This window comes from Oncorhynchus nerka, linkage group LG9a (assembly GCF_034236695.1).
Source record: "Oncorhynchus nerka isolate Pitt River linkage group LG9a, Oner_Uvic_2.0, whole genome shotgun sequence".
In the NCBI taxonomy this organism is placed as follows: domain Eukaryota; kingdom Metazoa; phylum Chordata; class Actinopteri; order Salmoniformes; family Salmonidae; genus Oncorhynchus; species Oncorhynchus nerka.
In genome coordinates this window covers 14264419-14278052 of record NC_088404.1, presented here as the reverse complement: position 1 = coordinate 14278052, position 13634 = coordinate 14264419, and positions in this window count along the sequence as shown.

Sequence of the window (13634 nt, the reverse complement as noted above, 5' to 3'; positions counted from 1 at the left end):
GTTTTGGGAGACCGTGAAGGTACGTGTTTGGTTTGCATATTTTGTTTGAGTTTGATAGGCCCAGTATTGGTTGCCTTTGTTGTTTGGTTTGTGTGTTGTGTTGGAGAGAGTATAATGGTTAGTTTCCAGGCCCTGCCTAGCCTGAACTCTAGTTCTACTTTCTGTTGGGACGTCAGTCTGAGGTGAGTAATCTGCTGTGTACCTCGGTGGGAGATTTGGGTAGGGTAGTGGAACTTGCTACCCGGAGCTATAGCCTTTTTCCCCTGATAGGTTTAGCGACGTGTTTCATTTTTTGGAATATGTTGGGCATGGTTAATGTTTGTTATTTTTGTGTGGTGTCTGTGGACTGAGCAGTTGTCTCGGGGGCACATCCGTGGCTTGGTGGAATTTGCCAGCATGCTGGGGAGTTCTATTTCCTTGCCAGCGGGCTACAGTGCGTAAATTTCCACCGCAAATCTGCACGAAGACTAGGGTTGAGTTATTGTAGGTTTTGGGGAAGCTCCGTATCTCATCTCTCTTCTGTGGTGCTCAGGGTGATTGTCAATTCTCGGGTTGTGGTCTGGTGTGCTCAGCAGAAGGGAAGAGCGAGAATTTTTTTGTGTGTGATTATGGCGTCTTATGTAGATAAGTTTATTCGCTCTCCATCAGAGGAATTGTTAGATTTAGGTACGAAAGAACAGCTGTTAAAGGTCGCGGAACACTACAAGGTTGAGATTAGTGATAAACGTCTAAAGAATTATATTAGGTTGATATTGAAGGCCAATCTGATGGAGAGTGGTATTCTTGAAGTTACCACCGGGCCAGCCTCTGCTGAGGATTTGTCATCTCCCCATAATGTTACAATGGCCATTCCATCGGTTAGTCCTAGTAGCCTTCTTTTTGAACAGCAGAAAGAACTGCTTTTGTTACAGCTGGAGCATGATCGTGAGAAGAGGGAGCATGATCGGCAGCATGATCGTGAGAAGCTAGAGCATGATCGTGTAAAATATGAAAAGGAATTGGCATTTAAACAAGATATGGAGCGTGCTAAAATCAAGTTGCAACAAGAACGTATAGAGTTGGTTAGGGAAGGAAAGATCTCAGGGGAGAGTTTGTTTTGGGAAGGTGACCCAGATTTACCTAGGGGTAGTTCCGCTTTTGGTCGTGCCCCAGAGACATTTAATATTGTTGGGAACTTACGGTTATTGCCTCGGTTTAATGAAAGGGACCCCGAGACATTCTTTTCGTTGTTTGAGCGGGTTGCTGACGCTAGGAGTTGGCCTGATTCTGACCGCCCTTTAATGTTGCAGTGTGTGCTGACTGGTAAAGCGCAGGAAGCATATTCAGCTCTTAGTGTACACGACAGTGCCAGTTATGATAAAGTTAAAACAGCTGTGTTACAGATTTATGAATTGGTCCCTGAGGCTTACCGCCAACGATTTAGAACTTTAAAAAGGGATGATAACCAGACTCATGTTGAGTTTGCGCGACAGTTATCTTTACAGTTTAATCGCTGGTGTTCCGCCTCTGCAGTTATGACTTTCCAAGGGCTGTGTGATCTGATTATGTTAGAGCAATTTAAGGACACAATTCCTGATCGTATTGCCACGTATATTAATGAACAGAAAGTAAAGAAGGTTGCTGAAGCTGCGGTTTTGGCGGACGAGTATGTGTTGACTCACAAAAGTGTCTTTGCAGAGCCCCGTATTCGGAAAGAGTGGGGGCGTTCGGATAGATTTGGGCTTGGGCAGAGTTCTATTCAACTAGGGTTGAACCTGACTCCCATGGTAAAGCTGACTTTGGGCAGGAGTGTCACTACTGTCAAGGTTCAGGTCATTGGAAAAACGAATGTCCACTTCTCAGGTCAAGGGGTGCTTACGCTAAATCTAAGCCTACTGCGTTAGCTGCACCTGTTCCACATCAGTTTATTCATGACTCATTACCTCAGGCCCAGGAGAATGTGAAAGTCCATATTGATCCAGACTATTTACCTTTCATTACGGAAGGTTTTGTGTCTATGTTAGGAAGTAAAGAACTTGTGCCAGTGAAGATCCTGAGAGACACAGGTGCCTCTGAATCATTTGTGTTGGAGTCTGTGTTACCCTTTTCTGCTGAGACTGATTCGGGGAATAGTGTTCTAATTAGGGGAATAGGTTTAAACACTCTGTCAGTTCCATTGCATAAACTGATGTTGGATTGTGGGCTGGTGAAGTTGTTGTGGGTGTGCGTCCTTCGTTGCCTATTGAGGGTATAGATGTTATCCTTGGGAATAACTTGGCTGGTGAGCGTGTATGGCCTGTCGTGTTTCCATCTCCAGTGGTTTCCACTAAGCCGTCATTTGTTGGGATTCCTGATGAGAGTGTACAGAGTTTCCCAGAGGTGTTCTCTGCGTGTGCAGTGACACGTTCTATGAGCCATGGCGAACTGGTCACTGCGCCGACTAATGATAATAATACAAAGTATGTCACTGTTTTCCCTGTTATCCCGTTATCTGTAACCCGCTCAGATCTAATCAATGCGCAACGGGATGACCCCACGTTGGAAGAGTTGCGTGATCAAATTGTGCCTATAGAACAGTTGGGAGATGTCGCCCATGGCTATTTTCTCCAAGAGGATGTCCTGATGAGAAAGTGGGTGTCTCATGATAGTGTTTTTCTGGGGGAGGCAATTAGTCAGGTTGTTGTACCAGTTAAGCTTCATGAGTTGGTGTTGGAAACTTCTCACAGCGACGTTGCTGGACATATGGGGGTGAGGAAAACCTACAATCGCATATTAAGACATTTCTTTTGGCCTAGATTAAAGAGGGATGTTTCTGATTTTATCAAAACTTGTCACACCTGTCAATTAACTGGTAAGCCTAATCAAGCTATTAAAACAGTACCATTGTTTCCTATTCCTGTACTCAGCCAACCTTTTGAGTATCTGATTATTGACTGTGTGGGTCCTCTGCCTCGTTCTAAAAAGGGTAGCAGTTACCTGTTCACTGTGATGTGTCAGACCACTAGGTTTCCTGCTGCCTATCCTCTCCGATCTATCACGACTAAATCGGTGTTAAAAGCTTTGACTCAGTTTCTCTCATTGTTTGGAATCCCAAAGGTCATTCAGAGTGATCAAGGATCTAATTTTACCTCTAATCTGTTTGGTCAGGTTCTTCAACAGCTCCATATTAAACACAATTTGTCTAGCGCCTATCACACGCAAAGTCAAGGAGCACTGGAACGTTTCCATCAAACACTTAAGTCTTTGTTGAGAGCTTATTGTACTGAGATGGATAAGGATTGGGAGGAGGGGTTGCATTGTTTACTGTTAGCCGCTAGGGAAGTTTCACAGGAGAGCACAGGTTTCAGTCCAAATGACCTTGTGTTTGGACATAGGGTGCGTGGACTTTTATCTGTTCTCCAGGATGACTGGAAGTTTCCCGAGCCTCCTCAGTCCCTGTTATCATATGTGTGTGATTTCCGGCGACGGCTGTACGCCGCTGGTGAAATGGCTAAAGAGAAGTTATCATCTTCACAGGAGAGGATGAAGGGCATATTTGATCGCCGAACTGAGCCTCGTCACTTTAGTCCAGGTGACCAGGTTCTTGCTCTGCTGCCAATTGTTGGTTCTCCTTTTCAAGCCAAGTTTCAAGGTCCATATACAGTGGTGCGCCAGTACACTGAGCAAAATTATCTAGTTGCCACTCCAGAACGGAGGAAAGCACACCAGCTGTGCCATGTAAATCTGTTAAAACCCTATTATGCACGTTCCTCTGAGACTGAACAGTGGGATTCTACAGAGGACGGTAAAACCTGTTCTTTTGGCTGATACCGTTGTTTCCTTGGGTTCTTGTCGTGCTAGATCTGTGCATGAGGAGGAAGATGTTCCTGGTCCTGACGATTGTATATTGCAGGGTAGATTGAAAAATTCAGAAACACTGGATATTTTAGACAGTCTTCTCACTCACCTACCTGTTGATGGGCGGAAAGAGATGGTTGGTCTGATTCAGAGATTTCCAGGTTTGTTTTCTGATACACCTACACGTACAAACTTAATAGAACATGATATTGACATTGGAGGTGCTGACCCCATTCGTCAGCGGTTCTATAGAGTTTCTTCAGAGAAACTACGTTGTCTGGATGCTGAGGTCAAGTACATGCTGGAGAGTAAGATAGCAGAGCCTTCTTTCTCCAGTTGGGCTTCTCCTGTATCTTGATCAGGAAACCGGATGGAACAAACCGTTTTTGTACGGACTACCGTAAGGTAAACAGTGTCACAAAGCCAGATTCATTTCCTCTTCCTCGGATGGAGGACTGTGTTGATCAAGTCGGTGCAGCTAAGTTTGTGAGCAAATTTGACCTGTTAAAAGGTTATTGGCAGGTGCCACTGACGAGTAGGGCACGTGAAATCTATGAATCGTTGGAAGTGACTATGAATCGTTGTGAGTTGTAAAAATTAAGAAGGACCCTGATGTTCTTTTCGTTGGAGCTTGTAGCTGTTGGTCTTTTGTGCCATGTTCCTGAATGTTTACGTGACTGACCATTGTTTCGGGTTGTCATGTTCTATCTTTCCTGTCTGTTCCCTCCTGGTCTTGTGTTCTTCTTTCCTCTTAAAATATTGCTTCCTATGCATAAAGGTTGCTGAGGTCTGGGGAGGAGGTTGGTTGGTGCAGGTGGTGTGAACACATAACCCCTCGTCAATTTGGGACGCAGAGGCCTGTGTCAATTTGGGACGCAGGGGCCTGTGTCAATTTGGGACGCGGGAGGCTGGTATGTTGTTCCGGGGTCCTTGTTGGTCCCCGGTTTTATGGGGGGGAATGTGACGACCCTCCCACTCTTGTCTGCTGTAGTCTGTCTTTGTTCTTGTTTCCTTATTAGGATGCCGGTGGGCGGAGTGCAGAGGGTCGTCAGCTACATGGGAAACACCTGGGCCAGGTGACTCCCAGGATAAATAGACCTCTTCCACATTCATGGAGGAAACTCTCTCCATGCAGACACCTTTGTAGATTGTGTTGTGGTTCTTGGTGGCCTTTTGTTTGTTTGCTTTGGCACCTTTCAACACCCTGCTTTATCACATTCATGCATGCAAAACACTCACTTACACTACTGATTACTGATTACACACACCATTGTATATTATACTTAGTTATTTAGTTAATAAATATATGTTTTGCTACTCCTTATCTCCACGTTGTCTCCCTTTGTTACGGGCTTTGAGCCGGTTCGTGACATAATGATACTAATAATAATATTGATAATGCTACTGATCATGCTACTGATAATGATACTTTTACTACTATTACTTCACTTGACTGTACTTTACTTGACTGTACTTTACTTGACTGTACTTTACTTGACTGTACTTTACTTGACTGTACTTTACTTGACTGTACTTTACTTGACTGTACTTGACTGTACTTTACTTGACTGTACTTTACTGTAAGTTACTGTACTTTACTTTTGTGAAGATGAGTGAAGATGGTGCAACATTAGTTCAGGCAGCTGTGGACCTGAGTCTCTTAACCAAACAGATATTGACCGGCAACCTAACCATGATATGTTAAATTCCTACCACCAGATTCTGGTCTGGTGTCTGAGCTCAGCTGTGTATAATACCTAAAGGGTCTAAACAAATCATATTCTGTAGGAGTTCTCTTCGGGTCATTTTGGCCAAGTAACATAGAATGCAGGGCAAACAAGCAAACCTTCCTAAATGACATCACTAGAAAGACAGGCACACAGGCTGAAGGATGGGTATTACATACAGAAACTATGAAGCTGGCTCTTATAGTGCGGTTGCGTCGTGTGTATCCAAAAGGCCGCCAACCATGGACATTTTCCTTCCCAAGTTATATTCCACAGTAACACAGTAATCCAGCCTGCTTCTGTAGGATACATGTTTTAGAGGTTTATATCTAGTTTTGAAAATGTGAAAACAAATAATGTCTCTCAAAATTCCTTGGAGACACAATGACACAAACATGGCGCACACATTCCTTTATTTTTTAACATGTTTACCCCTTTTTCTACCCAATTTCGTGGTATCCAATTGGTAGTTAGTCTTGTCCCATCGCTGCAACTCCCGTACGGACTCGGAGGGGCGAAGGTTGAGAGCCGTGCGTCCTCCGAAACACAACCCAGCTGAGCCGCACTGCTTCTTGACACAATGTCCGCTTAACCCGGAAGCCAGCCGCACCAACGTGTCGGAGGAAACACCTGATGACCGGGCGCACACGCACACACATTTGGCTCCCGCGTGGTGCAGCGGTCTAAGCCACGGCATCTCAGTGCAAGAGCTATCACTATAGTCCCTGGTTCATTTCCAGGCTGAATCAAATCTGGCTGTTATTGGATGTCCCATAGGGCAGTGCACAATTTGGTCTGGGTTTGGCTGGGATAGGCTGTCACTGTAAATAAGAATTTGTTCTTAACTGACTTGCCTAATAAATAAAAAAAATACAATTCCTGAGCACAGGCCTTCACATGCAAGTAATAGACCATACGATATGTTTCTATTGTCTTCTTGGGGTGGCAGCGTAGCCTAGTGATTAGAGTGTTGAACTATTAACCAAAAGCTTGCAAGTTCAACTCCCCAAGGTACAAATCTGTTGTTCTCCTCCTAGGCCATCATTGAAAATAAGAATTTGTTCTTAACTGACTTGCCTAGTTAGATAAAGATTTTTTTCTGAATGTAGAGCTCATCGTCTTCATGGTTCATTTTCTAGTACACTGACAGACATAATAAAGCTTGCTGCACATCTCTTTCCATGTTGTAAACAAAAAGGTTACGACAAGAACACCTCTTTAGGATTACCACTGTTAGACACGCTGTCCCATCTGCTCCCGTCTGGCTACAGCAGGCTCCTGGAGGGACTACAGCAGGCTCCTGGAGGGGCTACAGCAGGCTCCTGGAGGGACTACAGCAGGCTCCTGGAGGGCCTACAGCAGGCTCCTGGAGGGGCTACAGCAGGCTCCTAGAGGGACTACAGCAGGCTCCTGGAGGGGCTACAGCAGGCTCCTGGAGAGACTACAGCAGGCTCCTGGAGGGGCTACAGCAGGCTCCTGGAGGGACTACAGCAGGCTCCTGGAGGGGCTACAGCAGGCTCCTGGAGGGTCTACAGCAGGCTCCTGGAGGGGCTACAGCAGGCTCCTGGAGGGACTACAGCAGGCTCCTGGAGGGGCTACAGCGGGCTCCTGGAGGGACTACAGCGGGCTCCTGGAGGGGCTACAGCAGGCTCTTGGAGGGACTACAGCAGGCTCCTGGAGGGGCTACAGCAGCCTCCTGGAGGGACTACAGCAGGCTCCTGGAGGGGCTACAGCAGACTCCTGGAGGGACTACAGCAGGCTCCTGGAGGGACTACAGCAGGCTCCTGGAGGGGCTACAGCAGGCTCCTGGAGGGACTACAGCAGGCTCCTGGAGGGGCTACAGCAGGCTCCTGGAGGGGCTACAGCGGGCTCCTGGAGGGACTACAGCGGGCTCCTGGAGGGGCTACAGCGGGCTCCTGGAGGGACTACAGCGGGCTCCTGGAGGGGCTACAGCGGGCTCCTGGAGGGACTACAGCGGGCTCCTGGAGGGACTACAGCAGGCTCCTGGAGGGGCTACAGCAGGCTCCTGGAGGGACTACAGCGGGCTCCTGGAGGGGCTACAGCGGGCTCCTGGAGGGACTACAGCGGGCTCCTGGAGGACTACAGCGGGCTCCTGGAGGGGCTACAGCGGGCTCCTGGAGGGACTACAGCGGGCTCCTGGAGGGGCTACAGCGGGCTCCTGGAGGGACTACAGCGGGCTCCTGGAGGGGCTACAGCGGGCTCCTGGAGGGACTACAGCGGGCTCCTGGATGGGCTACAGCAGCCTCCTGGAGGGACTACAGCAGGCTCCTGGAGGGGCTACAGCAGGCTCCTGGAGGGGCTACAGCAGGCTCCTGGAGGGGCTACAGCAGGCTCCTGGAGGGGCTACAGCAGGCTCCTGGAGGGGCTACAGCAGGCTCCTGGAGGGCCTACAGCAGGCTCCTGGAGGGACTACAGCAGGCTCCTGGAGGGGCTACAGCAGGCTCCTGGAGGGACTACAGCAGGCTCCTGGAGGGGCTACAGCAGGCTCCTGGAGGGGCTACAGCAGGCTCCTGGAGGGGCTACAGCAGGCTCCTGGAGGGGCTACAGCAGGCTCCTGGAGGGACTACAGCAGGCTCCTGGAGGGACTACAGCAGGCTCCTGGAGGGACTACAGCAGGCTCCTGGAGGGGCTACAGCAGGCTCCTGGAGGGACTACAGCAGGCTCCTGGAGGGGCTACAGGCTTATCATGCCAAAACAGCCAATACTTAGCGAACAAATTTGGAAGCAGCACATACGTAGGCGACAACACTAAGTTTACTGTTATATGGATGAACTTGAAGTTGAACCTGTTAGCTAGGAAAACTTATATGTTGGTGCATGTTGTTCAACGGTCACCTCCACAGGGACACCTCTATGACCTTATATGGCTAGTCCACCATAGATAATCGCAAATCAGAACCACCCAGTCTCTCCTATTGTGGACCTGTAAATAGATGCCAGGAGTCTGTGTTGTAGCCCAAGGCTCTCAGGCCCTGCTCATGCCCTCCCTGTCCAGCTGTAAATCCTTCAGTGGAGAGAGAAGGAAAGAGCGAAGGAAAGAAAGAAAGAAGGAAATAGAGGAGGAAAAATGTACAGTGGGCACTGCCATTTGTCAACTTCAGACTCCTTCCTCCCTTCCCTTGGATAAGACTTTTCCTTGCAGTCAGACAGGCTAGCCAGGTTTGGCCCTAGCTGACACATCGTTTAGCATTTCTCAAAGCTTTAGGTCAGTGTGACCTGTGACATGGAGCTCTTTGTCCTTCTGGATAGTGCTTATAGCCAGGGATCCTCTGAACTTCTGTTGTCTTTATGGTGAGGTTTCCCAGTAAAGGAGAAAGAGAAAAGGAGGACAATCCATTTCCCCCCACTCTTAACTCCATTGTTTTCCCTTCTATAAGACCCCTTACAAAGACGGCGTCTTTAAAAAGACAAAACAGCTCCAGCCCCATCACCCCAACACCTACCCTTAAACCCAACGGCCAGTGCAGGGTTTCTTCAATGTGGTGGTCACTTTGTCTGTGGTTTAATAATGATAGTCGGAAAATAATCGACTAAAACAGGGTCTTACGGCCTTTTTTTGCCAAGGGACCACCGCCCAGGCATATCGGTGATCCATGGACCCACATCACATGTTTAGCAAGACACGTTTCACATGTTTTGACTCATCAGGTGAATGATAATGGCAAGCAAAATTAATCAACATTCTAAAATGAATAGATTTGGTAGATAGTTTTCCAATATTTTAACCTCCCCACATTATAATTGGAGTGTAAACTCTAACAGCCTATTAGCTAGAAAAGTAACTCCAAACAAATTTTTGCTAAGAGCAGCTCTTAAGCTGTTTAAACAAAGGTTAGCTATGTGTGGGCAAAAATGTATGTCCAGAAAGATTACCAGCTGCCAGTGGCACTAACCACAACTTATTTTTCAAAGCCTACAGATGTAGTATCTTAATTTGATCACTATTTGATGAGAATTTTATTTGTATTTTTATGTAACTTTTGTTTCACTAGGCAAGTCAGTTAAGAACAAATTCTTTACCATAATCATTGGCAAAAGGCCTCTTGCGGGAACGGGGGCTTGGATTTAAAAAAATTAATAATAATATATATATAGGACAAAACACACATCACGACAAGAGAGACAACACAACACTACATAAAGAGATAGCTAAGACAACAACACAGCATGGAGGCAACACAACTTGACAACAACATGGTAGCAAACTTTTAGTGTATTCAGGGTTTAAAATGTCTTCTAAAGTCTGTAATTACCACTTCAACATTTCAGACTGGATTTGCCCTAATGTAAAATATATCAACCAAACATATCCATGAATTATAGTGCACATAATAATTCAAATTTCCTGTTGCTGCAGGATTATTTATCTGCTGTAGCAAACTGGCTCAAATTAAGATCCTACATATGTCAAATACTCCAGTAAGTGTAATTATCTCAATATTAGGAGTTGATAAATTAATTTGACATTAGAAAGAAGACATTCTCTCTCTTTTCTACTGTAGGTATGTAATTCAAAATGTGTTTATTCTGTTCTTTCCATGTATATTCATAAAATCACTTAAGTAAATGTTTTAAATATTTCCAATATTTTCTGCAGTACCTCAGTGAACCCCTAGAGAGCCGTGGACCCCAGGTTGAATATCCCTGTAATAAGAGAACAACAACAATCGTATAGCTTGCCTTGCAGGATTCCAGACCTGGGTTCAAATACTATTTCAAATATCTAAATTACTTTCTCATACATTCAAAGTAAATATTCAGATACATTTTATTTGAAAAGACAAGTAGTTTTGAAATAATTTTGAAATAACCCAAGTATGTTAAAATAGTATTTGAAATAAGTATTTCTAAAATCAATTTGGTAGCTATTTCGTTTTTGCAAATTAAATCCTCAAATAAAAGTACTTGTTTTGGGGTGTGTATTTGAAAATAATCAAATACACAGAAAACATTTATTTAAAATACCAGATACTCAAAGACACATTTATTTCATCCCAGATCTGCAAGATTCATGATCATATTTAAAAGTTCCTACTTCAAACTAGTTTGCCAGGATGTATGAGAATCCTTTTGCATGAAAAGCTCTTCATCATCAATGTTATTGTGCAAGTGAGAAACCCATCGCAATAACCATTTTCTCACGAGAACTCAATCGGATCATTCACCATAACCATTTTCTCACGAGAACCCAATCGGATCATTCACCATAACCATTTTCTCACGAGAACCCAATCGGATCATTCACCATAACCATTTTCTCATGAGAACCCAATCGGATCATTCACCATAACCATTTTCTCATGAGAACCCAATCGGATCATTTACCATAATCATTGGATCATTCACCATAATAATTTTCTCATGGCAAGTTTCTCATCCTTCAACAGTAGTAAAAACACTGGAACTAAAACCCAAATCGAAATGTTCAGATCCCCCAACAATTGGTTTTGATAAATAATCTTGTAGGTTTACTCAAGGTCATGTCTGACACATGGACATAACTAGCTAATAGCTAATATCATGCATAATAATCTCAATTCCAAACAGATCAATAAGGTCATCCACACCCTAACAGATATTGTTCTTATTCATTACTACACACCTAACATCAAGCAGGATGTTGTTTTGAGTGTGTGTTGATTCGCCCTATGGAAACAAACCCAATTATTTAACCCATATCTATAATAATCATTTGAGTCTTTCATGGTCTGTGAGGCAATATTAGCATGCATTAAACATCTGAGTTTTGTAAGTGACATATAACTAACATGTCAGCTAAGGTGACATATAACTACCCCCCCCCCCCCATCAGCAGCAGCCCCACCCTGTCAGCAGCACCCCCCCACCCCAAAACATCTTCATGCGGCCATCAGGACAGGAATTCCAACAACAAAGGAGTTCTTTGGCATTTATGGGGTGGCTGGAAAGCACATTACACTGTTCAAATGACGTCCTCCTCGGACTTCCCACGCCGACATGGGCTGAGAACTGGGGCGTACGGGTATGGAACACAGGATAGAAGGGCCCCATTCATATCCAAAAGCAAACAGAGGTCTGGAAAATAAATACAAATAGTAAATCCCTCATTCTGAGTGAGAGATTCTAGGCTCTGAACCCCTTCAGTCCCTTGAAGTCACAGAGTCAGAATAAATATAGAGAGGTTCAACTTGAGCCTGGTTCTCTCTGATACAATACTCACTTTATTGTCTCTGTGAAAATGTTGGCTGACACTCGACCGTGTCTGAAAAGGATTAAACAGATACAGTAGAACTGTAGAAAACGTACAGTAGGCTTACAGTAACTTGCAAACTAGATTTCATGAATATAGTAGAGGTCTAGACTATTTTGAAAGGTCGGATATTATCTCAGGGCTCAAAAGAGGGTTACAGTTAACTTTGAAAAACTGATAGATGACAGCACATTGGCCAGAATAAGGCCAATGCTGTCCTAGCTAACCTGGCGACCTAGCATGGCTACGGTAAGGTAACAAGCCTTACTGTAGGTTACGTAATACTCCAAATCATAGGGCCTCCGTGCTTCATTTAATCCAACCTCCAAGCCGAGCAAATCATTTCTCAGATTAACATTAGTAACAATACGCTTGACATTTTCTATCAATGAAATAAAATTTGCCAGGCAATATGTTTTTGGAAAACCTCTGATGGATGAACAAATGATGTGGAGGCCCTTGACCTAATTCTCAGAACAGCAGACAAACAGGGGGCCATGGTCTACAGCAGTGTGGGAAGAGGGGCAGTTGACAGTTAAAGGTCCCAAGATGTGGAGGGCAATGTGTGTGTGTGTGTGTGTGTGTGTGTGTGTGTGTGTGTGTGTGTGTGTGTGTGTGTGTAAATGTGTATATGTATGTGTGTAGAGGGTCCCAGGCCCATGCTGACCAAACAGATCGGGCGGCTGCCCAGTGAAACGGTCTGGCAGGTGGATGCTTATGGGCCAAGGTGCCCCAGCTACGGTGCTGGGTGGGTAATGAGCACAATGAGAACGGGGTGACGTCTCGAATGAAGAAGGGGTGACTGTTTGTTCTGAGGAGAGGGGCTGATGTGGGGTATGGGTTTGGTTGGGTCTGTTTGTGGTGGTGTGGGTTGTGGTAAAATGGGGTATGGGTTTGGTTGGGTCTGTTTGTGGTGGTGTGGGTTGTGGTAATGTGGGGTATGGGTTTGGTTGGGTCTGTTTGTGGTGGTGTCGGTTGTGGTAACATGGGGTATGGGTTTGGTTGGGTCTGTTTGTGGTGGTGTCGGTTGTGTTAACATGGGGTATGGGTTTGGTTGGGTCTGTTTGTGGTGGTGTGAGTTGTGGTAACGTGGGGTATGGGTTTGATTGGGTCTGTTTGTGGTGGTGTGGGTTGTGGTAACGTGGGGTATGGGCTTGGTTGGGTCTGTTTGTGGTGGTGTGAATAGTGGTAACGTGGGGAATGGGTTTGGTTGGGTCTGTTTGTGGTGGTGTCGTTTGTGGTAACATGGGGAATGGGTTCGGTTGGGTCTGTTTGTGCTGGTGTCGGTTGTGGTAACATGGGGTATGGGTTTGGTTGGGTCTGTTTGTGGTGGTGTGAGTTGTGGTGTGGGGTAACGTGGGGTATGGGCTTGGTTGGGTCTGTTTGTGGTGGTGTGAATAGTGGTAACGTGGGCAATGGGTTTGGTTGGGTCTGTTTGTGGTGGTGTCGGTTGTGGTAACATGGGGAATGGGTTCGGTTGGGTCTGTTTGTGGTGGTGTCGGTTGTGGTAACATGGGGTATGGGTTTGGTTGGGTCTGTTTGTGGTGGTGTGGGTTGTGGTAACGTGGGGTATGGGTTTGGTTGGGTCTGTTTGTGGTGGTGTGAATAGTGGTAACGTGGGGAATGGGTTTGGTTGGGTCTGTTTGTGGTGGTGTCGGTTGTGGTAACATGGGGAATGGGTTCGGTTGGGTCTGTTTGTCGTGGTGTGGGTTGTGGTAACATGGGGTATGGGTTTGATTGGGTCTGTTTGTGGTGGTGTGGGTTGTGGTAACGTGGGGTATGGGTTTGGTTGGGTCTGTTTGTGGTGGTGTGGGTTGTGGTAACGTGGGGTATGAGCTTGG